A 27684-nucleotide genomic window follows, 5' to 3' on the forward strand; every position below is an offset into this window, starting at 1 on the left:
AATCGCCCCCACATCTCTTCTACAGACCAAGCCCAGTTCCCGCAGCTTCTCTTCATAAATTATGTACCTCTAAAATCCTAAGTTTCATTCCCTTCCACTAGACTCTCTCCAATTTGACCAAATCTTTTCTGTTGTGGGGGGCCCAAAACAGGATGCAGTTCTCCAGAAGCAGCCTTACCAATGCTAAATAGAGGAGAATAATGACTTCCCTCAACCTGCTGGCAATACTTGTACCAGTGCAGCCCAATATGCCGTTAGCCTTCCTGGAAACAGACCCATTGTTGACTCATATCTAGTTTCTCATCCACTGTAATTTCCAAATCCTTTTCTGCAGAACCGACACTAAGGGTATGGCTTTGCTGTGGTGGTTTTTTTTTTTCAGAAGAGGTATGCAAATAGTGCTCGAATTTGCATACCTTCTTCCATTTTTTTTCCAGAAGAGGCTTTTCCGCCATTTGGCCCTGTATATACAGAGCCAAATGTCGGGAAAACCCCCTCTTTTGAAAGCCTCCTTCCTCATAAAATGAGGTTTATAGAGGCTTTCAAAAGAGGGGGTTTTTGCCCCGACCTTTGGCCCTGTGTAGATGAGGCCAAATGGCAGAAAAGCATCTTCCGGGGAAAAAAAACAGAAGAAGGTATGCAAATGCGAGTGCTATTTGCATATCTCTTCCAAAAAAAACCCCCATAGTGTAGCTGTATCCTTAGACTATTGGGCCCCCAGCCTGTAACTGAACATGGGAGTCTTCCATCCAAAGTTCAAGACTCTGCACTTGTTCTTGTTGAACCTCATCAGATTTCTATTGGCCCAGTCTTCCAATTTGTTTAGGTCACTCTGGACTCCCTCCCTTTCCTCCTCTCCCCCCAGCGAGTTTCCTGAAGGTGCACTCATTCCCATCATCCTGATCATTAATGAAGATGTTGTACAAAACTGGCCCCAGATGAACCCTTGGGGCACTCTAATTAATAAAGCAATTGTTCACTACCCATTGAGCCTGACAATCTAGCCAGCTTTCTATCCACCTTATAATCTATTCTTCCAGTACATACTACTTCAAGCTGCTAGAAAGAATACCGTGGGAGATTGCATCAAAAGCTTTTTTAAAGTTAAGGTGTATCACATCCATCACTTCCCCTATATCCAGAGAGCCAGGTATCTCATTGTAGAAAGAAATTAGGTTGGTCAAGTATGACTACCCTTGGTGAATCCATAGCGACTTTTCCTGTTCATCTTCCTCTCCTCCATGGATTCCTTGAGGACCTGTTCCATGATTTTTTCCAGGGACTGAGGTGAGGCTGGTTGGTCGGTAGTTCCCCAGATTCTCTTCCTTTTCTCTTTTTAAAAGATGGGTGCTATATTTTTTATCTTCCAATTGTCCATTATCTCCATTGATCATCATACATTTTCAAAGATAATGGTCAATGGCTCTGCAATCACATCAGTGAACTCTCTCTGCAATCTTGCATGCATTAGATCCAGCCCCATAGACTTGTGCATGTCCATCTTTTTCTAAATAGTCCTTAAACTGTGTTTTCATTACTAAGAGATGTTCACCACCTCTCCATACTGTTTTGCCCACTGCAGCATTTCAGGGCTATGTCTAGATTACCCTTGGCTTCCAAAAAAAGATATGCAAATTAGGTGTGAATTCACATATCTCCTTCCGATCCCTTTTTCAGAAGAGGTTTTTTCGAGGAAAAAAAAAGCAGTCTAGATGGTTTTTTTCGTACAAACCCCCACCTTTCTTGAAAGAACCCTTATTCCTCAAAAAATTAGGTTTACAGGGTTCTTTCAAAAAAGGGGGCTTTTTGAGCGAAAAACTCTGTCTAGACTGCTTTTTTTCCCCAAAAAAATCCAAAAAAGGGATTAGAAGAAGATATGCAAATTCATGCCTAATTTGCATATCTTTCAGAAGCCGAGCGTAGTCTAGACAAAGCCCAGGAGTATAACCTTCCCTGTTAAAGACCGAGACAAAAAAGCATTGGGTACTTGAGCTTTTTCCACATCATCTGTCACACAGTTGCTTTCCCCATTTAGTAAGGGACCTGCACTTTCCCTGACCTTCTTCTTGTTGCTAACTTGTCTGTAGAAATTTTTCTTGTTATCCTTCACATCCCATGCTAGCTGCAACTCCATTTACACTTTGGCCTTCCTGATTACATCCCTGCATGGTCAAGCAATATTTTCATATGCCTCCCTAGTCATCTGTCTAAGTTTCCACTTCTTGTAAGTTTCCTTTTTGTATTTAAGCTCAGAAAAGATTTCTCTGGTAAGACAAGCTGATTGTCTTCCTGTCTGTTTGCTTTTCTTTCTGCTGATTTGATTGGTTTATTCCTGCACCCTCAATAAGGTCTCTTGAAAATACAACCAGCTCTCCTGGACTCCTTTCCTCCTCATATTAGCTCCCTAGGGGATCCTGTCCATCAGTTTTCTAAGGGAGTCAGTCTGCATTTTTGAAGTCCAGGGTCCATATTCTGCTTCTCTCCTTTCTTCCTTTAGTCAGGATCCTGGACTTGATCATCTCATGGTCACTGCTGCCCCAGTTGCCCCCTACTTCTACTTCCCCTACTAATTCTTCCCTGTTTGTAGGTCAAGAAGAGCATGACCTCTATTCGTTTCCTCCAGCACTTACACCAGGAAGTTGCCCCAAACACTCTCCAACAACTTCCTGGATTGTCTGTGCACTGTTGTACTGCTCTCCCAGAAGATGTCAGGGTGACTGAAGTCCCCCAGGAGAACCAGGACCTAAACTTCTATTAGTTGTCTAAAGCCTTGTCTGCCTTATCCTCCTGGTCTGGGGGTGGGGGTCTATAGTCTATTATACCTTAGGAGCATACCAAAGACAATGCTTGTAGCCAGGTCGATACTAAATGAACTAAAGATGTGTTAACTAAGAAAAAGAAACAAAGTTGAAGCAGGAAAACACATGCACAGAAATGCGTCACAGTTTTAGTTTCTAAAAGGTGGTTGAAGCTTCTATAATGAGTAATCTCTGAATGTCTTCTAGAGAACACAGGGTAAGTAGTTGAGGATCTCTTGGTTATGCTTATAAATCGTACCCTTCCAACACTGAAGAAGCACAGAGATGCAGTTTATTCCTGTCAGAATTTTTTATCCTTTCTCCCAGAGTTCAAGCAGCTGGAATCAATCCTCATACATACCTGCCCCTCTTGGGTATGTGGGGAACAGTTCATGAAATCTTTTGTTGTTTGATGTTACACAATGTTTTGTCTGGTATTTCTGGGCCTTTTGCTGGCCAGGAGAACATTTTCTGAATCAAACTATTATTTTGCCTTTGATAATGCCTTTCTCCTCACTGTCAGAAGGTTCCTGGTTTCAGAGCAAGCACTTAAATATTACCTTCTACTATGGGACATAGATATTATAAGTGAGATTAATGTGTACAACAACTTACAGTTCGATAATACTAACACACAGGTAAGTCAAACTGGTTTCTAGCTAGTCTGTGTTCATTTGAGGCTTAGGGGCTTTGGCATAGTGTGAGCAAGCATAAGGGCGTGTGCTTTGCTTTTGAGTTATCTGCACTAAAGGAGTCAAGTCCCACACCATTTAGAACATTCTGTTTTTTGAATCCATTGTTTTAGTCCATATTTTTTGGTTGCCAAATATGGCTCACATTTGAGCTTTGGCAGATTGGGAGGTAAGAGGCACTGTCATGCAGTGACGGCATTGAAGAAACTTTCAGAGTCAGGACCTGAAATTGCTTGGTTAACTAAGACAAAGGTACAATCTAACCCGTGGGAAACTTCCCATTTAAGATGTTATATTAGGCACAGTCCTGAAAAATGTTAGCTGCACCATGCCAGGAGGCAGACATCCTCCCTTGAACAGTTGCCGCCTTGTTTCTTCCTTGCTCTGGGGGATAGGAGGCTAATGAGGGTAATAATTTGATGTATTTGTCACTGGTGAATGCCATGATTCAACAGCCCTCATATTGATTTAAATGAGCTGGCCAATGCACTTGGAGAGGAAAACCCAGCCTCCACTTTCTCTGGGGTCAGGCAGCATATTGGGCACACATTTTCTATTTGCTCCTTTGAAAACAGACAAGTGGTCAGTGCCCAGTTTTATACAGAGAGGAAGCAAAAGATGAAATAATGCCTCAATAAAAAGTTTAAAGGAGAGGAGAAATTTACTATCAACAAAAACTAGAATATGTAAAAAAAAATCTTTTTTTTTATTATAAAACATAAAGGGTTCCACTCTCCTTTTGATATGCAAATCACTCTCCCATTAACATCAGTGAGAGTTAAAGCCACTGGCAGCAGGCACCAGTATCAGCTTTCAGACTTTTCCCTGATCTGAATCAACAAAAAATGTGTATTCCTCAAAGCAGCTGCATTAACAGACAAGGAAGTGTTGAATCTTCTGCTGCCTGTTCTTTGTATGAAACTAGATGCTGACCACTTCTTGTCCTTAAAGAGACAGTATAAGTTTTATATAGGCCAGTCCCAAATGTCGATTTATTAACTAGTATTTTTCACTCTTTTATAACTTAACTCCTGGGAGGATTTAACCTCCATAACTCTCTCAGCCACCAACATATAAATAAATCCCAAATACTCCCATTTTAGACAAAAGGCTACCATGGAAAAATTCAGTCCAGAAGGTGAAAACATAAAATAACAATATGTAGAAATATGGGTAATTGTAGTGTAAACAATCTTACTACCTTATATCTGGGTTGACTTGTAGAGCTCATGGGCAGAGGGTGAATCTATGGGTTGGGGAGACTAGTCTCCTAGTCCTGCCCCTTCTGCCACCTTCCCACTTGTTCCATGCTCTCTGGCATCCATCCCCAAGTGTGGCCACTAGCACCTGCCTCAAACTTGTGCCCTCACCTTCCTCGGCCCTGGAGCACTGAACAGTGCAGCCCCAGTTCCCCCCTGCTCTGGAGTACTGGAGGGCCAGGGAGCATGGCCCCAGCCTACCCCTCTAGATGCTCCATGTGGTCCAACCCCTGGGCAGCATGCCTCAGTGCTCTGAGCCACACAGCCTGGCCTGACCCCCAGCCAGCCACCCCGCACCTGTCCAAGCTGCCTCACTTCCCCCACCGCACACAGATGGTGTCCTGGCCCCAACACCACCCATCCCCACCTAGCATTGAGTAGCACCAATCCCAACAGTCTCCCTAGAGAGCAACCTGTCTAGGCTGGGGCCTCCTTGTAGCTGCACACTGCATGTAGGAGGAGGCGTGGCCGGAGGTGAAGCATGGGCAGTACCACCCATGGCTATTTGGATAGGCACAGCCTTTCCTACATTATGTACCACCCATGTTTACAGCACGGCTTTAATAATAGTAGAGGGACACAGAAATAGCTTGACAGACAAAAGACAATACATGTTTTCATTTGTCACTTAGTCACATCTCCAATGCCACACAAATTATGCCAACTTAAGCTATAGTGTAGACATAAAGTTATGTTTGCACTGTACGTTACGTCAACTTAAATTACATTGATGAACGTCAACTGCTGTAATTAAACCACTTTTGCACATCCACACAATGCTTCTTGTGATGTCAGAGTGCAACCATATTTGGTGCTTTTGCATCAAAAGAGAGAGCAATGTACCGTGAATAGTTATCTCACTGTACAACTTGCCTCCATCTGCCCCTTGGTGCTCTTGGAAGGGATATCAGTGCTTCATGGTAATGGACTCACCACCCCATTATGTAGTCCCCTCTGCTCTGTTATTCTATACGTTTCTACATTTTGGGCCACTTTTAAACAGCCCCTGTGAACTAAATGCCTGCTACCTCTGTCTGAAAGCGTGGATCCTGCACTACTCTCCAGTTTTGTGATGGGGATTATAAACACAATATGGCTGATAATGCAGTACCTCATGAGCTGTGAATATAAGAATGATACAATGGTGTCTGTTCTGCCATGTATCGTGGAAAGAAACAACTCAAGATTGCTATTGAAATTCACGGACAAGCTGCGTGAGGTGGACTACTGATACTTGGCTCAGGAAAAAGTCCCTGAGTAGCAGGATCACATGGTGATGCAAGTCTGGGATGATAAACAGCAACTGCAGAACTTTTGGATGTGCGAACCTTTCTGGCACTGTGTGTGGAGCTTGCCACTGCCCGTCAAAATGAGAGCTGCTTTCACTGTGAAGAAGTGGAAATCACTGTCTGGAAGCTAACAACTCCAGGCTACCAATTAACTGCCAGTCAGTTTGAAGGTGGAAGGTTGCACTGATGCAAGTGTGCAAGTCTATAGTATAATAGGTTATAGGGGCATTGCTGAGAGGTCAAATCAAGGTAAATTGCTTAGAAACAGGGCTATTTACAAAGCTATTCCTAGGTTAATTTGTACCTCAGATCTTACCCAAAAGAGCACGCTATGAAAATCTTTTAGAATTTAAAATGTAAACGTTTATTAATAAAAGAGAAAAAGAAAAGGTTGGGAGTAAAATCGTTAAAGGATCGAATTACAAACACCAACTGCAAGATTACTGGTGCAGGCTTGTAGCAGAGGTGGAAAAGTCTGCTATCTTATAAGTCTCTGGAATTCATCCTTAGTTAAGATGGGTGATCAGTCCTTTCAGGCTCAGTTCATAGCCAAGATGCTTCTGAAGTGATGAACTGGAGCAAAGGCCAGTGGAGGAACCTCTAGGGTCCTTTTTATAATCTTGCCCATGTGGAGAGAATTCCATTGTTCTTGCTGCATGAAAGTACCTCCCAAAATGGAGTTTGTCACATGAGCAAGTCACCTGTCCATGCACGATTCAGTCCTTAGCAGCATTTGCCTATGTGCTGGTTTGAAGGTTCACAGCAAAATTCCTTAGATGTGGATTGCACCACTCAATGTCCATTGTCAGTGAAGTACTGCTATTCACTTGAGTAGCCTCCTTCCCCCTTTCACAATAGGTGGGAGAATCCTTTTGATATCTCCCAGAAGCAAATACTTGGAATACCAGTAGAGAGCCACTATTTATAACTTTAAATACAAACATCATACATGCTTATGAATAGTATAAACCAAATCAGCTAAGCATAAGCTTTCAGTAGATACCTCACTTGGCCCACTTTGTACAAAATTTTGGGCAAGCATACTAGAGTAGATGCAATAATGTTCATCTCAGAATTCAAGGGTCATTAATCAACTCCTGCTGAAAAGAAGTGTTAATCTATGTAATGTGTGAAAAATTGTGGATGGGTTTATGGAAATGGGATTCCATAACTACAGTGGGGTGATATATGGCATGCATATTCCCCTTTTAGCCCAAGACTATCTGTGATATAATACATCAACGGAAAGAGCTACTTTTCTATGGTATTGCAAGCACTGATGGATCACTTGGGTCATTTCACCAATATCGACATGGGCAGGGCTTGAAGAACGGTGGCGAAAGCCGCTCGCCAGCCCCGCACTGCGCATGTGCAAGACCTGCATTGCACATGCGAACGCTGCAAATGAACAGGGCACCCAGCTGAAATCTACTTGTCACGGGTGAGTAGATTCAATACTTTGTCAAGCCTTGAACATGGGGATGTCAGGGAAGGGACCACAAACTAAATATGAGTCAACAGTGTGACACGGTTGCAAAAAAAGCAAACATGATTCTGGGATGCATTAATAGGAGTGCTGCGAGCAAGACACAAGAAGTTATTCTTCCTCTCTACTCTGTACTGATTAGGCCTCAGTTGGAGTGTTGTGTTCAGTTCTGGGCACCACATTTCAAGAAAGATGTGGAGAAATTTGAAAAGGTCCAGAGAAGAGCAACAAAAATGATTAAAGGTCTAGAACACGACCTATGAGGGAAGACTGAAAGAATTGGGGCTTGTTTCGTTTAGAAAAGAGAAGACTGAGAGGCGATAGGATAGCAGTTTTCAAGTATCTAAAAAGGGTGTTACAAGGAGTGGGGAGAAAAATTGTTTTCCTTGGCTTCTGAGGGTAGGACAAGAAGCAATGTGCTTACATTGCAGCAAGGGAGGTTTAGGTTGGACTTTAGGAAAAACTTCCTAACTGTCAGGGTGTTTAAACACTGGAATAAATTGCCTAGGGGGGTTGTGGACTCTCCATCACTGGAGATATTTAAGAGTAGGCTGGATAGACATCTATCAGGGATGATCTAGACAGTGCTTGGTCCTGCCTTGAGGGCAAGGGACTGGACTTGATGACCTCTCAGGGTCCTTTCCAGTTCTGTGATTCTATGATTTAGAGTGGGAGTTTGCATTGCTCAGCATTGCTTAAACTCTGCCCTTATTGAAGTCAACTGGTGTATTATCATTGACATCAATCAGTCAGTGCTGGGTTAAACCAACACTGAATGCTCTGAAAAATTCACTGTTAACATTCTACACTATACCTGTCAATGACTTCTATGACAGTTCTAATCTATATCTTTAGAGACCTCACTCGATAGACATATACATCTCTATGGCTCCATATTGCAAATATTGTATTGCATATGGGATAATTTAGGATGAAAGGTACCATATGTATGTATATATAGCAATGCTTGTGTGTGTGTGTGTGTGTGTGTGTGTATATATACAGGGCTCACCAAGCCGCAGCAAGCCCTGCTCACCAGCCGTGCGGTTCGGCACGCTGCGCATGCGCAGACCACGCTGCACGGCTGTGCTGGCTGGTAATCTACTTTCCATGGGTGAGTAGATTACATTAATTGTCGAGCCCTGTGTGTGTGTGTGTATATATATATATATATATATATATATATATATATATATATATATATAAAGCGAGCAGCAGAAAGGAGCATATACCCATTGTAATTAAACACTTTCTGGGGAAAAAAACTGCAGATGTTCTTGCAATAGAGTGATATTTGTCTAAAGAAAAACAGCAGAATATGTGCTGGAAGACCCATTCATTATAATCAGACCTTTTAGATCCTAAACCTGAAAAAATTCTTCGACTGCTAAGATGCATCATGCTAAAGTCAATCCAAAAAAAATCTCAATGTATTGAGAATGATAGCACTACAATAATTTCCTGAGTTGCTTCACACAGATGTTTCAGGTTGGCACTATTTGAGATCTAAACAGGTAAATACTCAACCCTCCTCTGAACACCCTAATATCTGTAACCACCTGGTTTCTCTGGCCAATAGCTGAAATGGGAGAAAAACAAAAGTATCAATCTGCATTCAGTTCAGATGAGCATCCAATAATGTGGATATATCTGAACTATTCAAACATTTATAATCCACAGAACTGGGTTTAAAATTTCTCGTGAGATTTTATGCACTTCAGCTTCTGGCCAGAAATACACGAGAATATACTTTTTGTTATGTTTGACACTCTCATTCTTACTGAAACTTGTGCATTTAAATTGTGTGCAAAAATGAAAAACAAACAACTCACTTCTCTTTCTACCTGAACAATTTCTAACTTTAAGTCAGACAGATCTGAGTTCTATTTTTTAAAATAGATTTAGAATAGAGGCAAGGAAAAGTAGTTTATCAGAATGGGCACACTCATTCTTAACCTCTAATCTATAGCTTCTCACTGATGTTCTTGTCTATAATCTAGAAATTAAAAAGATGTAAGTACTTTATCAAAGTAAAAAGTGGATCATACTATTGTTTTCATCCCTCTCTCTGTGGTTAAAAACAAAACATTGATGTGTCCAATCCATATAATTAAAGGAAATTTCTGCGTGAAGCCCTTTAAATATCATTTGGTAGAAACTACATTTGACTGTAGTTTTCCTTTTCATGTGGATGCTCATTCTATGCAGACCATACATTTATCATTAGCTTTATTAGAATATGCACAATATTCAGATCCCAAATCTGGTTTGTTGCAATAAATACCTAGGAATTTATTTAGATGCCTTTTGCATTTTCAGGTGTACTGAGGCAGACTCTAATTTCACTTACACTTGTATGAAAAAGGAATGAAATTTCATTGTCAGTTAAACTACTCTGAATTTATTCCAGTATAAATTACATACTAATTTTTCCAATAAATATTTTACATAGTGTAATCCTTCTGCCAGGCAGAGTTGGTAACACCAAGGGCTGGGTTCAATATAGAGGGGTTCTTCTTAACAATGCAGCACAGAAATGGCTTGAGTCCCCACCCAGTAATCTGAGAAAATTAAATGTTACCTCTTGGTCCCTCTAAAATGCAAGCACTGAGTCAGTGTATAGCAAGGGAAACTTTTAATAATAAAGGGGACGGGGCCCAGCATTAATCTGGAAAAATGCCACAATGATAATTTGCAAGCATATAACTTTGAGCAAAATGCCCCCCTCCAGAATACATTAGGCACTTGCCTCAAGTCCTCACCTTGTCTTAAGTGGAGGCTTATGATTAATTTATACTTAACTATATTAATTGAATAGTGATTTCTTACTCAAGAAATCTGCAATTGTCATCATTTTAATAGAACAAAGCAGCAGAAGGAAACTGTTTTTGAGGGGGCCTGTAACTCATGAACCTGTTGGTCGAATGACCCCAAATTTTGATCACTAGTGTGAACCTGTGCCTAACAAAGCACTCCAAACTTCAAAGTAATCACAGTGACCATTTAGATTTTAGATCATTAAAGGAGTTGATCTGAAAAGCATATAAATTAGCAGAAATTGAATCCTTCTAGCTATTCTTCTGTATTTGTGCATACACAATGTAAAAAATGCACATTTTCTTAAATACTGTACCCACTTTGGGTTGGCATCAGACTTAGTGGTTGCCCTGCACTTGGGTAAAACTAAACAGACTGCGATCATTTTGATCTGTGCCATATCAAGATTTTGATCTTGTCCAACCCCTGCTCCTAAAGACTCTTTTTTAAAAATAGACATTCTTCAGGGCTTATGTCTCTAGAGCCTCTGTCTCAAATTACTCCAAATTTGGGCCCTTTAAATGTTCAGTGTCTCTTCCTGGGGTACACCAAATTTAAAACAAATCTGACTGAGCATATCAAATTTAGAATTTGGAAAGGTCAACTTTTAAAAAGACATTGTGAGCCAACCTGAACTATAGTGGTGCTTGTACATCACTATAATATATATTTGTGCTATCTCTGTCCCAGCATTTGCAGGCACTGATCAGCTTGTAGTAATAATTCTTGATTTGCATGCCTCAGAGAATCGCTGGTTGAATGTATATATATTTTCCCTATGCTAGGACTCCATCTTGGATCACACATGGCTGTGGAGACACAGAAGAGGGAGCAGGCAAAAGAGAGTTCTTCCATCTTTAGCTGAAGCCATGGAGAAGGTAACAACCTTCATTACAATTATGAGACTGACCATAAGCAGGGAAAGCTATCTCTATTACGTTGTAATAGTCTCCTTAACAATATATCTAACATGTTTGTCTGCATCTTACAAGACTTGCTGGAATGCTGGTTTCTTTGCTCTGTCCTTACAGGTCCATTCCCCCCTACTCCTCCTCAAAGAGTCCCTGGGACTTTTGGCCCAAGGTCTTCTTGGCTATGCCTTGAAGTGGGCATTGCCCTTTGTTCACTCTCTGATTCCAGTGCTCCCAGAGTCTTCTGATTCCTCTGTTCCCACTCCAGTGTGAATGCCACCTAGGATGAAAAACAGGTTCAGTAGGAAAGCACTGACCATTTCCTAGAATGGGCATGTTCTTGATGAGTTGCCTGACTGGGGTTTATGAACTTTAATCTGCTAGTACGTGGTATTGAGGGATTTAATTTTTCCCCTGAGTCTCTGCTGTAAAAGCAGCCAGTAAATATGGGGTTTAAATACCAAAATGGTGTCTATATATTGGTAAGTGACTCTTAGTGCAGAAAAGGAGAGCATATGGAAGACAAGAAAATACAGCTCTGGAGGAATTATGACAAGGCATTGGAAGACTATCAGTACCCAAATTCATTAGCCTGAATCCTCGCTGCAAAGTGGACAGGTTTCCAGCCTGGAGTTAAAGTGGAACCTGGGCTCTAACCGTTATCCAAACCTGAGGCAGCTAGCCCAGGATAAAGGCACCATCAAACCAGGAGGTTTTGTGTGTGCACAGCAGGGAAAATGGGGACAGCACCAAGGTAAGAGTCTGCAATCAAGAGAGAACATGCGGCTATCCAAGGATGCAAATATTAACAAACCCATTTTATAAACTTAAAAACCAATAAATGGTCTGGTAGCACTTTAGACTAGAGACTAACAAAACACGTGGATGGTATCATGAGCTTTCATGGGCACAGCCCACTTCTTCAGATGACCAGAGTTTTAAAACCCGTTTTATGTATATCTACATTCCAAGGACTGTTCTAGGACAGAGAGAGACAGGCAATTTAGACAGAAGCCATGTTCGTGAATTTGGGCTGAGATGCACTAATTCAGCAAACCCATGGCTCAGTCTTAGTGGATTTGAGGCTTGATCCAAAGATGACAGATTGTTTCTCCTTTTGAAAGACACTCTTATTCAGAATGATGATAAGGTACCACACACATTTATTGTTTACTGTGCACTTCTCTCACTGGATATTTAGGTGTTAAAATAACCCTTATGAAGGGCAAATTTCGTATTTGTACTACCTTCCTTATCTGTTTAATAAGAGCTTTATTGTACTCCTCTAGGTTGGTCAGTAACAGAGATTGAAGATCCCCTTTTGAGCTTTTATTGCTTTGTCTGAGCCAGTATCATTTTTTCCTGTTTGCACTTTTCTATTTGTTTGTTTGTTGTTAATACACACTCCTCCTCCCACTCTCACCTTCCTTCTCCTGCCCCTTGTAACCACAGCATTTCTTTCATTATTGAAGTTGCAGTAGCGTAAATTGTCCTCCTACATTTCTGTTATGTTGCAGTTTTCATCATATTGCATTACCTTGTATTCATTTCTTTTTTTATTACTTGTGGTTCCTGGCCCCACTGTACATAGACACCTAAGAGGGTCTTTCTGTCTTTTTGTCTTCTTTTCGCCTTTGTTCCTTTCTCTCTATTAAGTGCATTTGTACATAGGGGCATTTGTGATCCCTTTCTGTTCATCTTCATTTTACAGTCCGAAAGATCAAACTGTCCACTGTTTTATCTGACCTCTGTTTTTGATCATTAAAAAGGAAAAAAATCTTCTTCCTGTCAGATTAAAGTGATGAGAAGCTTGATCAGATACAAGCCCTAGAGATGGGTATCTTATTGTTCAAGGAGAAAGCACCTCCCCCCCCTAAAAGGGGGAGGGGGAAATCAGTAGTACACATTCTTCCCTCTATTCCATAGATTGGAATCTAGAATACACCCTCCTAACACTTTCCAAATACTTAGTTTTATTGTTGATTATAATTGCTTATATGGCACTGCATTTACAAGGTACATTGGAAGACATGTCTCCTGTCCATCAGAGTTTTAAATGTCAGCCAGAGAAGACAAAAACAATGAAACAATAGTTGCAAGAAGAAGATATGAAGCATTCAAGGCAGAGAAAAATGTAGAGCATTGGTTCTCAAACTGGGGGGGCGTGAAGAAATTCCAGGGGGGGTGCGAGGCGACCCAGCCCCCTCATCAAATTTTGCTGTTCTGGTCAGTTCCTTTTTTTTTTTTGTTCAACAAGTTTTGCTCCTATTTTTTGGGGGTGGGGTGGGGTGGAGGTTTCTTAAAAATCAAAAAAGGGGAGTGATGCTGAAAAGTTTGAGAACTACTGATGTAGAGGCAGTTTGAAGCATAGGAGGCTACATGACAGAAGGCACAAAGTTGAGAATGGGAGACAGAGATAAAAGGAGCAAAAAAAATGAGACACCTGGGTAGGGAAAGAGAGAACATAAGATTAGATTTTTAGCCAATGAAGACACTGAGGCTGTGTCTACACTGGGCCACTTATTCTGGAAAATCAGCCGCTTTTCCGGAATAAGCTGCGAGCTGTCTACACTGGCCTTTGAATTTCCGGAAAAGCAACGACGCTCTACTGTACAAAATCAGCCACTATTCTGGAAAAACTATTCTGTTCCCACTCGGGCATAAGTCCTTATTCCGGAACACTGTTCCGGAAAAGGGCCAGTGTAGACAGCCCAGTAGTCTTTTCCGGAAAAAAGCCCTGATCGCGAAAATGGCAAAATAGATCGTGAAAATAGTATTCCGTTTTAAGCAGTTCCGGAAATTCATGCCAGTGTAGACACAGCCTGAAGGAAAACATTTATGTGTTATGAGAGATGGAAATGATTTTTGGCAGTGCATATAGTAAGAGGTTTTCCATTTATTAAATGGGAAGAAGTAATAAAATTCAGTGAAGGAGTGAATATGAGAGGAAAGCAAAAGTTCAGATTGAATACTGATGTTGTGAGGACAACTATTTCATTTGACAGTTCTGACTGTCTTTGGAGACCTATGGCAATTTCCGCCTAGTACTCCCATTTCCAAGCACTAACACTACACTGAATGCAACACAATCCTCCAAATCAGTCCTAGCAGTAGTACATTATCATCTAGAGGAGAAAAACATTAAAAGATTTCTGTGTAAATATAAAGCTATTAATATAGCAATTAATATAATAGCAGATGGTTCTGATACTGAATAAGAAGAATTTGGCAATGTTATCAAGCCTTTATAATTGTATAGCTGCTCTCATCTCAGCATCTTAAATGCTGTATAAATAATCTGACAATGTTTCTCCTTCCTTACTTATAATTTACCTAGCATAGCATGTAGTGCTCTGTACACAGTTCAAAAATTTAAATACCTACAAAAATCAGCCCAGTTAACATGCAGTCAGGAAAAACAAACAAACAATAATGTAAGCCGTGCCCACTCAGTGTGGAGTTCTGCCCTCCTCTTGTGGTGCTTAGGCTACTGAAAGACTGATGAGCCTGCAATGGCAGCAGCTAAGTGAGGCAGATGCTGTAGCTCAGATATTTGAGGTTCATGTCTAATAACTCAGAGATCCTGTGTTTGACCCCTGCTGCCGGCAATGTGTGCTGGGATATCAGTATTGCAATAACATTATATAATACTCACTCATCCAGACAAAGCAAAAAACTAGACTCTTCCAGTTTCTTGGAGAGAGCCTATGGGCCTTGCAAAGTAGTTGGAAAGACAAAGGACTTGTGGGCTGTGTCTAGACTGCATCCCTTTTCCGTGAAAGGGATGCAAATTAGACATATCGCAATTGCAATGAAGCGGGGATTTAAATCCCCCCCCCCCCCGCTTCATTTGCATAAACATGGTTGCCACTTTTTTCCGGCTCGGAGCTTTGCCGGAAAAAAGCACCAGTCTAGACGGGGATTTTTCGGAAAATAAAGCCTTTTCTGAAAGAATCCTTATTCCTCTTAAAATAAGGGATCTTTTGGAAAAGGCTTTATTTTCCGAAAGATCCCCATCTAGACTGGTGCTTTTTTCCGGCAAAGCTCCGAGCTGGAAAAAAGTGGCAGCCATGTTTATGCAAATGAAGGGGGGGGGATTTAAATCCCTGCTTCATTTGCAATTGCGATGTGTCTAATTTGCATCCCTTTTACAGAAAAGGGATGCAGTCTAGACACAGCCATGATGTATAGGACTCGGTATCCAAAATCAAAAGCCTCCACTGGGAATGCTGTTCCCCAATTGCTTGATATTAAAATCCAGCAAGTGTCAGTTCAAGTATAACAACTGAAACTGTTATGAGTGAGCACTAAGTCTCTTAGGCTTGGTCTACACTAAACCAGGAAGGTTGCTTAAGATATGCAACTGCAGCTACGTACCTTAAATTGAGCCTTGGCAAGAACCACACTTCAGAAGGCTGACGGGAGCAAATGTTCCCATCTGCTTGCCTTACTCCTCGCAAAAGGAGGCGTGGGAGCTGCCCTCAGTTTTCAATTTATACTAGACCCACTAACTCTAATGCCAGAAGATTGACCCCTGGAGTGTCAATCTTCCCATAAATATAGACGTGCCTGTAGAGGACAGAACTCTCACTGAAATAATAGGCTAAATTCACCAATGATGAATTCGATGATCATACTCCATGGAATTACATACAAATTGGATTTGCTACGTGTCTTTACTGATCTGCAAATAAGTAAGCAAATACCTGTCAATGGCAAATAAGAACTCTGATACAATATCATTCTACAAAAGGACCACTCTCTCCAATACAACAAATAATGATAGATCCTTGGGGTTTTGTAATCATTTGTTGTTAGTTCCATTTTATGTGCATTGGCGAAGTTATGCATGTAAAATGTCTTTGTGCATTATTTCTGTAACAAAACTAGTGCAATAAATCTTGAATGTTACATGTCATAAAATGTACTTTAAAATCTAAAATGGCACAAAAATATCTAACATCAAGTTCAACACCAAACTCAGCCACAATCTGTTGCACACTTTTCTTTTATATGCTTTTCCATAATTTTGTAAAAAAATTATGCACTTGAACTAAGATTGACTTGACACAAGTGATAAGGTGACCAGATGTCCTGACTCTTTTAATATCTTGTTCCATGTCCTGATGGTGTTTTTTATTATTATTGAAATGGGCTCTTCCTGCATCTCTACTTCCCTTGAATTAATAGGCAATTTAGACAGCCTGCAACTGTGTCTGGACATGCAAATCAAATACAGCTGGGAGAAGGTAATAATGCCGAATTACCCATCAGAGAGAATAAAAGAAACTGTGTACATAGGAACAAAGTATTTTATGTTTGGTGTATGAAAATGTCTTCACAAACTCTTCTGGGGGCTTTCTACTTTAAAACTAACAACATGCTTCATGATTGTAAAAATGAAAAAATAAAAACTCTTACTACATTATCTAGAGACCTTCCAGTTATTGTTCTGTAGCTTAAAGATTTGAATCCTGCATGCAGATTAATAAAAATCCAGTCCTGCTCTGAGGTGACATTAAACTCTGTGGGTAGTTCTAGAAGGTTTTTCAAATTCTACTTCAAGGTGTTGTGGGTTTTTTGTGTTTTTTTTATGGCCACTTGAAAGGATTTGCATGTAGTCTTCCCACACAGATAATTTTATATATAGCTGGTGTCCCCCCCCCCCCCTCAAAGTCTTTGTTTTCCTTGGAAAAATTTGACTTTTTTGTTTAAAGAAAGTTTTCAGTTTTATGCTTTTTTTAAATTGGCTTTCAGTCAAAAAATTGTTAATTTTTGGGTTTTAGGTGAAGTAAATTTTTAACAGTAAGGAGACCCTTTTTATGAATTCTGTTGTCTAAAACAGTTTTTAAGAATTTTTTTTTCAGCCAATATTACCTATATTTTACTTTATTTGAACAATGTCAACTAAAGTCCTTGGTAGTGTAACAAGCCAGCAGATGGCATCTAAGTGTAAACAGCAAACATCTGGAGGATCAATGGCCAGTACTGCAATAAACTGAAGGATTTCAGGACATTTGGGAGAATCTTAGAGGGTGGACTCTAAGAGTTTGTGGGTGATGGGCCTCAGCAGAAGAAAGGAAGACGGTGTTCGCCAAGGAGCAATGTACTACACTGAAAGTCCAGAAGTAGCAGTTACCTGAGATCTACAAAAACCCACACAATACCACACCTCCCAATCTCATGGGTTAACAGAGTGATTCAATCACTGCCCTATAACCTATCAAAGTGGTATCCAGTCTTCTACTGGATATATATAAAGTTATATAGGTGGGAGATCTGCCCACCTCTTGAGCTCATATCTGGGATAGATGTATTAGAAGTGTTAATCAAGCCATCTGAGTGTGTCATGTAGATAGGAGAATATCTTGGTTGTGTGAGCCAAGTTCCTAAGAGGCATCAGGGTAAGAAAGACAGAAGAAATACTATGATCTCAGTGTCACTGAGCAGTGTCACTGAGCAGGGATGGAGGCGTTGGTGTGGATTTGGGATCAGATAAGAAGGAAGTTGGCAGTGTAAAAAATCATGCAGAAAGTTTAACAATCCCTGCATAGTCATGAGAAAATAGTCCAGAATGCTAACTGTCTGCTGAGTCAGGCAATCTTTTGTGGCCCAGTAAGTGAATTCACAATGCAGGGACACTGATACTACACAGAAGCCTTGAATAACCATCCATCCTGAGCCAAAATACTCTGAGGTCCCATATTGCAGCCAGCTGCAGTTCTAACATGCAACCTCTAAGGTCAGAAATCTCAGAGTAGGTATCCTGTCACAATGAAGATGGGGATAAGAGGTGAGCCATCACTTGAGGTGGTCTCAAAGCAAGGCACAACAGGGGAGCAATGCTGAGATTTATCCATGGCAGACTGCAGGCTCAGGAAACCTAGGGCAGACCACAACAGGTGTCTTGACCATTCAGGAGATATGAGGACTATCCGAAGTCACTTCAGCAGAATGCACAGTGCATCCTTTCAAAAAGGTGGAGCCTAAGTGCAGTAGCCAAATCCTGGAGGATCAATTGCCAAGAGCAGCAAGAAACCAAAGGATATGACAATTCCAGGAAGCTGGAGGGCATTCTCACTTTAGAAGGGTAGTACATGAATCTGTCTGTGGCAGTGGGTGTCGGGGAAAAGAAGGAGGACTGTACTATTCTGAGTGGGAAGGGCTGCATGAGCCTGCGGGAAATGACTCTGATGAACACAGAAGTACAGGGCTGGTGGTGAGCACTTTGGACTCAGACTCATGTTTGTCCAGAGGGGCAAGAATAGGCCAATAGCTGAGGAGCAAAATACCATCAGGCCCAGAGGCCCGGACTGAGTAGCCAGCAGAGAAGCAGATACCTCACCAGGTTAGCACATCTCAGCTCTGTGTCTGCCACTAATGGGATTAGAGATAGCAGGTAAAGGTTTGGGGGCATCTGTGGAGGTGGGAGAAGAGACTGTGCTGTTGTTTCACTGTTCCACTGTTGAATTCCATTAAGTTTACAGGCTTCAATCTGGCACATTGGTCTGCCCCAAACCATGGTCTAGCAAAAGCCCCACTGTGTTCTTTCTGGACTTATGTAAGCAAAGGGGACAGAGAATCGTGCAGGCTCACTACCTTAGTTTGTTTCCCAGTGCTTGTGTCAAGCATGGAGGGTGATGGGGGATGGAGGATGGGCCAACAGTATCAGTTTAAAGCCAGGGCATCACTTACTCTGCTTTCAGAGTTATCTAAAGAACAGACGAGAGAAAATTTACTTCATTTCTGTATTCATGTGTCATGAGGTACACTTCTATCTTGTATACAAGAGAGTTGCACATTAGCAACTTGCATGTAACTGAACAGTGGGCTTTTAATTCAGGAATTCAGAAAAAAAAATCCCTAGCCATCCCATAGCTCCTAACATCTAGGGCAGACAGATATTCAGATTTTCTCCAAAGAATGCTTTGAAACCTATTCTGGACAAGAGCCATGCATAGATCATAAGGGACCATGGATACTAGGCCTCCCTTGAGCTTCTGCCAGACTGAAGACCCATAAAGTTTATTGTGGTGCACAGTAAACTTTGATTTCAGTCCTCGTGGAGTTACCTTGCTTTAATTATTTTAATTTATTATCCAGTAAATGTTGTTTAATTTTTGTTTACTGTTGTGTTTTGTGGTTTGTTTTGTAGGTTCCCTAGGGTCTCCTTTTCTTCTTGTATTTCCTTCTAGGACCCAGAGATAAGAGTTGTCTGGTGTAGGGGAATAGTATTCCCCAAAGCTCTCTATGTGGCCCGGTGATTTTCCCCACCTCCCTTCTCCTGTCAATTGAAGAGGAACTTGTGTGTAGAAGGGTGGGGATATTGGGTAGTCAGGGGGCAGAATGTATTGCTCTGGCAAGATGACAACGGTTGGTTGTGTATTGATTTTTCTGGGGATAATGAAGAGCCGTGAAAGCCATGCTGTGTATCTTTTAATTAATGACTCTTTCCTGTTCTATCATATTCATTATACTCTATAAATACCTACAAGGGGAACAAATACATAGTAATGGGCTCTTCAAGCTAGTAGAGAAAGATACAACATGATCCAATGTCTGAAAGATGAAACTTGACAAATTCCGATGGGAAATAAGGTGCACAATTTTAATAATTAACCAGTTTACCAAGGGATGTGGTGGATTCTCTATCACTGACAAAACTGGATTTTTTTAAACTAGCAGGCTGTGCCCTATGCTCACTACACTCACCAACCCTCCTCTCTGGCCACTTAATAGTCCTATATAAAGAAGTATATCCCATTGTGCTGTGTGTGTATTTGACTGAAAATTAAATACAATGAGTAATCCTGTGGCACCTTAGAGACCAACAAAAATAAATAGAGAGAATTATGAGCTTTCATGGATAAAACATGAAAAGCTCATGATTCTCTATATATTTTTGTTGGTCTCTAAGGTGCCATAGAACTATTCATTGTTTTTAAAGCTACAGACTAACATCACCACCCCTCTGTGACAAAAGGTTAAAAGAAGATTCTGTTGAAATAAGCAAGTTGACAAGAAAGCAAGAGATGTCTGTATTGAATCAGGAAGAATAAGACTTTTGCCCATCCTGTAAGCCAAACCTGAAGTCTCATTTGGTCTGGATGTGAAATTCTGGGGTTTTACTTAGCAAGGAATAATGAACACATTTTTGTTTATTTTGATCCATCTGGGTATGCAGCCTTGAGTTTTGAGTTCAGATGACCCTTACCCAGAACTAGTGTGAGGATGCTGCAGTGGCAGTCCCATAAAGTGGGCTCTTGTCATTAGCAGAACATTGTTGGGGAATCTTTTGACTTATGCTAACAGCTGATTTCACAGGTGAGGTCCGTTGCACAACTGCTGTGAACGTTTACATCCATATGGTAGGTAGATTGGTTGACGTTGATGTGCTTACTCCCAAATTTCCTGATTGGGTAACTGGAATGTGCCAAGTCTTTCAGAGCTGTGCTTATTATATATACCATTTATTATACCATTGCAAATATTATCCACTGTGGAATCTTGATGGCTTGGCAAATCTCTATCATATTAGCTCTGCCCTTGTGAATGCCACTTCACTTTGCTTCTCTTCCTTCCACTTAGGTTCTCAGATTTGTTCAGTGTGCTTGCACATTGGGGGTAGAAAAATACCAGTTAGGTTACTGCACACAGGAAATACTTGACAACTTTCACTAACAACAACAGCTCCCTGTGAAGAGTGGAGATTCCCCATAATTCTTAGTGTGGAATTACAGTACATATGGACCTTCTGATGATTCCCTAGCAAGTCAACATCAGGGGATAATAGGGCATTTGCCTTTTTTCAGGCCATTGGCAGTAAGAGTGTATGGGTCTAGTGCTTCATATCTACTTCTTCAAAAGATGTTTCATAGGTGGGGTGGCAAAGGAATGTACCATGCATGGCTCTGTGATATGCCAGAATCCCCAGAAGACTCGGGGAAGGGGACCGAGAAGGCTACCTGGCTCTTAGAAGATGGAGAGGGTATAAGGCACCAGGAAAAGGACAAGAGCTAAGGGTAGATGTTCCTAGGGCCCAGAAAAGAAGGAACATCTGTTAGGGTATGTCTACACTTGCCCCCTACTTCGAAGTAAGGAGGCAAATGAAGCATACTGAAGTTGCAAATCAAGCCCGGCATTTAAATATCCCGGGCTTGATTTGCATGTTCTTGGCCGGTCACCATTTTAGAAATTTACTAGCCTGGAATAACTGCCTGCGTTTACAATCGGCAGAGAAATGGGAGTCTGATTTAAAGCCCCTAATTCGAATTATCTGGTAAACCTCATTGCAGGAGGAATGCCGCGTGTAGATGTGGGCAGTTAGTCCAGGCTAGTGAATTTCTAGAACCCATTGTGAACCTTTGCCAATGTTCATAAACAAAACAAAGCCTGATCCTACCCTAATGTTGGTAGAGCTCTAGAGTCCATGGAAACTTTTTATCCTAGTCACAATATCTTTATGAGATAGGAAAATATTATCAATCTCATTTAAGAGGGGAAGGCAGAGAAAGTTTAAGTAATTCATAGAGGTGTTGTGTGGATTAATTAACTAATGGTTGTAGAGTGCTTTAGACATATGAAGTGCTATATAAAGGGTAAGTATTATTATGCTTGTTAGAACTGTAGCAAGCTGTTCACTACAGCTTCTAACAAACAAGCCTCCATAGACTTAGTTTGCAAGTCTACAATTTCCCTGTCATTCTGCCAACTCTCAATCTTGTGATTAGTTGAGAGTCTAGGAAAAAAAACAGGACTATGTAGCACTTTAAAGACTAACAAGATGGTTTATTCGGTGATGAGATTTCGTGGGTCAGACCCACTTCCTCAGATCAAATAGTGGAAGAAAATTGTCACAACCATATATACCAAAGGATACAATTAAAAAAATGAACACATATGAAAAGGACAAATCAAATTTCAGAACAGAAGGGGGATGGGGGGGGGGGAGGTAAATGTCTGTGAGCTAATGATATTAGAGGTGATAATTGGAGAAGCTATCTTTGTAATGGGTAAGATAATTAAAGTCTTTGTTCAAACTTAGGCATAAAGTGTCAAATTTAAGCATGAATGACAGTTCAGAGGATTCTCTTTCAAGTGTAGTCTTAAAAGGCCTTTGAAGCAGGATGCAGGTAATCAAGTCGTTGAGACAATGTCCTTTCTGGTTGAAATGGCAAGAAACTGTTTTTTCTTTGTGATCCTGTCTAATATCTGTTTTGTGGGCATTGATCCTTTGGTGAAGTGTCTGAGACGTTTGTCCAATGTACATAGCAGACGGACACTTTTGGCACATGACAGCAAAAATTATATTTCTGGATGCGCAGGAATATGTGTTCTTGATCTTATAACTCACTTGGTTAGGTCCAATAATGGTATCAGCAGAGTGAATATGTGGACAAAGCTGGCAACGGGGTTTGTTGCAAGGGAAGGTACCAGGGTTGGTATTAGTGTGGTATGTCCTGTGGTTGTTGGTAAGAATCATCTTGAGGTTAGGTGGTTGTCTATAGGGGTATGTCTACACTACAAAGTTAATTCGAACTAACAGCCGTTAGTTCGAAATTAACTTTCATAGGCGCTACACAGGCAAACCGCTAGTTCGAACTTAATTCGAACTAGCGGAGCGCTTAATTCAAACTAGGTAAACCTCATTCTACGAGGACTAACGCCTAGTTCGAATTAAGTAGTTTGAATTAAGGGCTGCGTAGCCACTTAATTCGAACTAGTGGGATGCTAGCCCTCCCCAGCTTGCACTGGTGGCCACTCTGGGCACCACCAGGGAAACTCGTCTGCCTCCCTCCCAGCCCCAGAGCCCTTAAAGGGGCACGGTCTGGCTACGGTGCCCGTGCCAGGTGCAAGCCTGCCAGCACCCAGCCAGCAGACCCTGCACCTGGCACGGCACAGCACGAGCCAGCCACCCACTGCCACCCAGCCCTCCGCCTCTTCCCGGGACCAGGCTGGTGGCTCCCAGGAGCCTGCCTGGGGCCGCAAGAGGCGGGCACCCGCTTGGTCTAGTGCGGAGATCGTGGACCTCATCGAGGTTTGGAGGAAAGCCTCCAACGTCCACGACCTCCGCACTAGGCACAGGAAAGTGGCCGTCTAGGGCAGGATAGCTGCCAGCCTGGCCACCCAGGAGCAGGTTTGCATGAAAATCAAGGTGGTCAAGTGAGACCCCGACCCTGAGCCCTGAGCCCTGAGCTTAGAACATAAAAACATAAGAATGGCCGAACTGGGTCAGACCAAAGGTCCCTCTAGCCCAGTGGCCTGTCTGCCGACAGCGGCCAACACTAGGTACCCTGGAGGAGATGGACCGAATACAATGACCAAGCCATTTGTCTCGTGCCATCCATCTCCAGCCCTCCACAAACAGAGGCCAGGGACACCATTTCTACCCCCTGGCTAATACCACTCCATGGACCCAACCTCCATGAATTTATCTAACTTCTCTTTAAACTCTGTTTTAGTTCTAGCCTTCACAGCCTCCTGCAGCAAGGAGTTCCACAGGTTGACTATTTGCTTTGTGAAGAAGAACTTTCTGTTATTAGTTTGAAGCCTGCTACCCATTCATTTCATTTGGTGTCCTCTAATCCTTCTATTATGGGAACTAATGAAGAACTTTTCTTTATGCACCCTCTCCACACCACTCATGCTTTTATAGACCTCTATCATATCCCCCCTCAGTCTCGTATTTTCTAAGCTGAAAAGTCCCAGTCTCTTTAGCCTCTCTTCATATGGGACCTGTTCCAAACCCCTGATCATTTTAGTTGCCCTTTTCTGAACCTTTTCCAAGGCCAAAATATCTTTTCTGGGGTGAGGAGATCACATCTGTACACAGTACTGAAGATATGACGTACCATAGTTTGATACTTCCCTCCTCCTCCTACTCCTGGCTTCCCCCTTCCAGCTCCCTCCTCCCAGGTTTCCTCCTCCCCTCTCCCACCCTCTCTCTTCCCCTCTCCCACCTCTTTTTCCCAGTCTCCCCGAGTTTTGTTCAATAAAGAGAGTTTCTATTTTTGAACACACGTGTCCTTTATATTGTACATCAGCAAGGGGGGCTAGGGAGGGTAAGTGGAAGGAGGTGAGGGAAGAATGGGGTACGAGCCCCCGATGGGGAGGAGTGGGGTGGCTCTGTGGGCTCCTTGGAGTGGAAGCTCTCCTGCAGCCCCCGGATTGACACCCCCCCAGATGGCAGCCTGCGGCAAGTGCAGCCGGGCTGATGGCCGAGTGCTGTGATGTGTCGAGTGTGGGCCCTCCGGGCACTCCAAGCCAGGACTGCTTTGCTGTCCCTCATCGAGATAGACAAGCGAGCGGGGAACCCCTGAGAACTGTCTGGCCGGGGTGGGGACCGGGGTGGGGGTCGGGTCCCTTTAAGCACAGCCCTCGGCTAGCCTGAGACAGCAGCTCCACGCTCTAAGTCCTCATCTGATGCCCTGCTGGCACTGCTTCCGGCCATCCTTAACCTCGGTTCAGGGTCCACTCAATGTGGACATGCTAGTTCGAATTAGCAAAATGCTAATTTGAACTAGTTTTTATGTCTAGATTCACTAGTTCGAATTAGCTTGGTTCGAATTAACTAATTTGAATTAAGTTAGTTCGAATTAGCACTGTAGTGTAGACATACCCTAGGAGACTATGGGTCTGTCTCCCAGAGCCTACTGGAGTTTAGTATCCTGTTCCAGTATAGGCTGTAGTTTATTGATAATGTGTTGGACAGGTTTAAGTTGGGGGTTGTAGGTGATAACAAGTGGTGTTCTATTGTTGGTTTTCTTGGGTCTGTCTTGAAGTAGATGGTTTCTAGGTATTTGTCTGGCTCTTTCAATTTGCTTTTTTATTTCTCCGGGTGGGTAGTTGAGGTTTATAAATGCTTGGTAGAGATCCTGAAGTTTCTGGTCTCTGTCAGTGGAATTAAAGCAGATGCGGTTGTATCGAAGGGCTTGGCTATAGATGATGGATTGTATGGTGTGTTCTGGATGGGAACTGGAAGCATGTAGGTAACTCTATGAGTCAGTGGGTTTTCTATAGAGAGTGGTGTCTAATTTTCCATTGCTGATTTGTACTGTCGTGTCCAGGAAATGGATCTCTCGTGTAGAATGGTCCAGGCTGAGATTGATGGTGGGGTGTAGGTTGTTAAAATCTCTGTGGAATATCTCCAGTGTTTCTTGGCCATGCGTCCAGATCATAAAGATGTCATCAATGTAGCATAAGTAGAGAAGGAGTAAAAGGGGACAGGAGCTGAGGAAACGTTGTTCTAGGTCAGCCATAAAGATATTAGCATACTGTGGGGCCATGCATGTACCCATGGCTGTGCTGCTGATCTGGAGGTATAAGTTGTTCTCAAACTGGAAATAATTGTGGGTGAGAACAAAGTTACATAGGTCTGCTATCAGATTGGCAGTGGTGTCCTCTGGGATAGTGTTTCTAATTGCTTGTAATCCGTCTTCATGTGGGATGTTGGTGTATAGAGCTTCTACATCCATGGTGGCAAGGATGGTGTTATCGACGTTTTGTAGTTTCCTTAGGACGTCAGTAGTATCTCGGAGATAGCTGGAGGTGTTGGTTGCATAGGGTTTGAGAAGAGAGTCTACATAGCTGGATAAACCAGGAAAAAAAGTCTTCCAGCCTCTTACATGGAGTGGAAGTTCTCATCAGTTGCATGTGTAGCCTGTAATAGTTTTATTGAAGTGCAGCAGACACGAGAGAGTGATTTTTCAGGACAAACAGCTAGATTCAGTAAAGTAGTAAAAATGTGCTATAAAGTACAATGTTAAGCTGCAAGGGGTTGGCTCGAAAAGCCAATAGGCCTCCTTCATTTCTAACTGATGATTGAAGCTACGTAACAGTGCTCATATGGGGGAAAATGTGAAGCTGGATTTTGTGTGCTCCAGCCATGTGGTGGGAAGGAGTCTGGAGCACCATCACTGACTCCCCAGTGCTGGTGGGGAGCCCTGAACCTCAGGGGCTGGATCCAGGCAAGTGAGGGGCCATATCTAGCCCCCAGGCCTGAGGTTCCCCACCCCTGTCTTAAAGGCTCAAGATCCAGGAGGCAAATAAACAGAGACTATCATCAGTCTTGTTTATTCACAGAACAGGAAGCAGCAGTATAAACTTGCTTATGCTGCTTTGATACCTCTGGGAGTATGAAGCCAGTTCAAACTCCGTGAGTTGAGAGTGTGAATTTTTTAAACAAATTTGTCAGTAAAACTGAAAAATACAAAAAATGGGCTTTTTTGTGTGATTTTGTTATTTTACTTGTCTCCTTGTAATGCTTTTCTTCCCTCCCTCCATTTTTTTCCATTAGAAAAATGGAAAAAAGGTTTTTGATCAGGTAATATTTTTATTTAGTGAACAAGCAGACAATAGGATTATACAAGAATCTTTCCTGGCAGAGTTGGTCAGATTATTCACTGCAAATCACTTTATTTGTGGCTTTACCTGTCTCTTCTCTTTGTGAATCATTCATATGTCAATATATTTTCTGCTATTGTATTAGTTATAAATATTTGACAACTAGATTGCATAAAAATGTTCAAACAATGGGCTGTGTGAAAATGCTTTGTGAGGACTACTCGTGTATCACATGGTAATTTTTGCACCCATTTCAAGTGCAGGAGTAAGATTGAGACTAGGAAATGACAAAAATACACTTCTGGTATTAATTTTAATATGAATATTTCTTTGTGCTAAAATGCTTGAAACTCTGGGAATTCAGATATTTCACAAATATCTGGTGGTTATCTAGATGCTCATGTATGACATGACACCATGAAAGAAAAATAGTCTTTATTTGCGAGTTTTATCCAGAAAATTATTCATGAACCATTTTAATGGTTTTTCTAAAGGTCTGCTTCTTTATACTTGCTCCTGATTTTAAAAAGTAAAATAGAATTTATGTGGCTTCATTTAACATGCACTAGCTTTGCAATTACAGAAGAGATCAGAATAGATGATCTCTTCTTCCCTTGGAATCTACAAACCGTACGAATCTGTGATCTGTCCCTTTAAATACTAAGGAACAGGTCAACTTCCAAAATGTCCCTACAAGAATTCTATCCAATCAATAGGTCAGGGAATACAAGATCTAGTGAGACCTTATGATCATTCACTAGCCACTGCTATCAACAATCTGGTACCATTGTATCCCCTTATGTTGGATGATTATGGTTCTTCAAGCTCCAACAGATGTTAAGAGAAGGAGATTTGGAAATGTGTGTGATTAACAAACAGAGAGATGTAGTAGATACGAGCAAAATAAATAACTAACAAGCCTGTACCTCGGGTACAAGGTAGACTAAGTGATTCTATTTCTCTTCTGGCATCACAACTGAACCTCTCCACATCATGAATGGCTCTGTTAATCATGCCTTCTCTGAGGGCTTGCTTACATACAATTTTTATATCACTATATTTGTGTGGATACCAGTATAGTTAAAGCAGT

General features: G+C 41.7%; 1 long non-coding RNA gene across 1 annotated transcript in view; it reads left to right on the forward strand.

Moving 5' to 3' along the window:
• The first annotated feature begins 1838 nt into the window (after positions 1–1838).
• LOC142827227 (uncharacterized) overlaps positions 1839–27684 on the forward strand; it is a 61269-nt gene continuing 35423 nt past the window's right edge. Inside the window, exons 1-2 of the long non-coding RNA XR_012901811.2 lie at positions 1839–7479; positions 11127–11219. This is a non-coding gene — a long non-coding RNA (uncharacterized LOC142827227). The remainder of the gene's footprint in view (positions 7480–11126; positions 11220–27684) is intronic.

This window comes from Pelodiscus sinensis, chromosome 2, assembly GCF_052426305.1.
Source record: "Pelodiscus sinensis isolate ZL-2025 chromosome 2, ASM5242630v1, whole genome shotgun sequence".
NCBI classification, from domain to species: Eukaryota; Metazoa; Chordata; order Testudines; family Trionychidae; genus Pelodiscus; species Pelodiscus sinensis.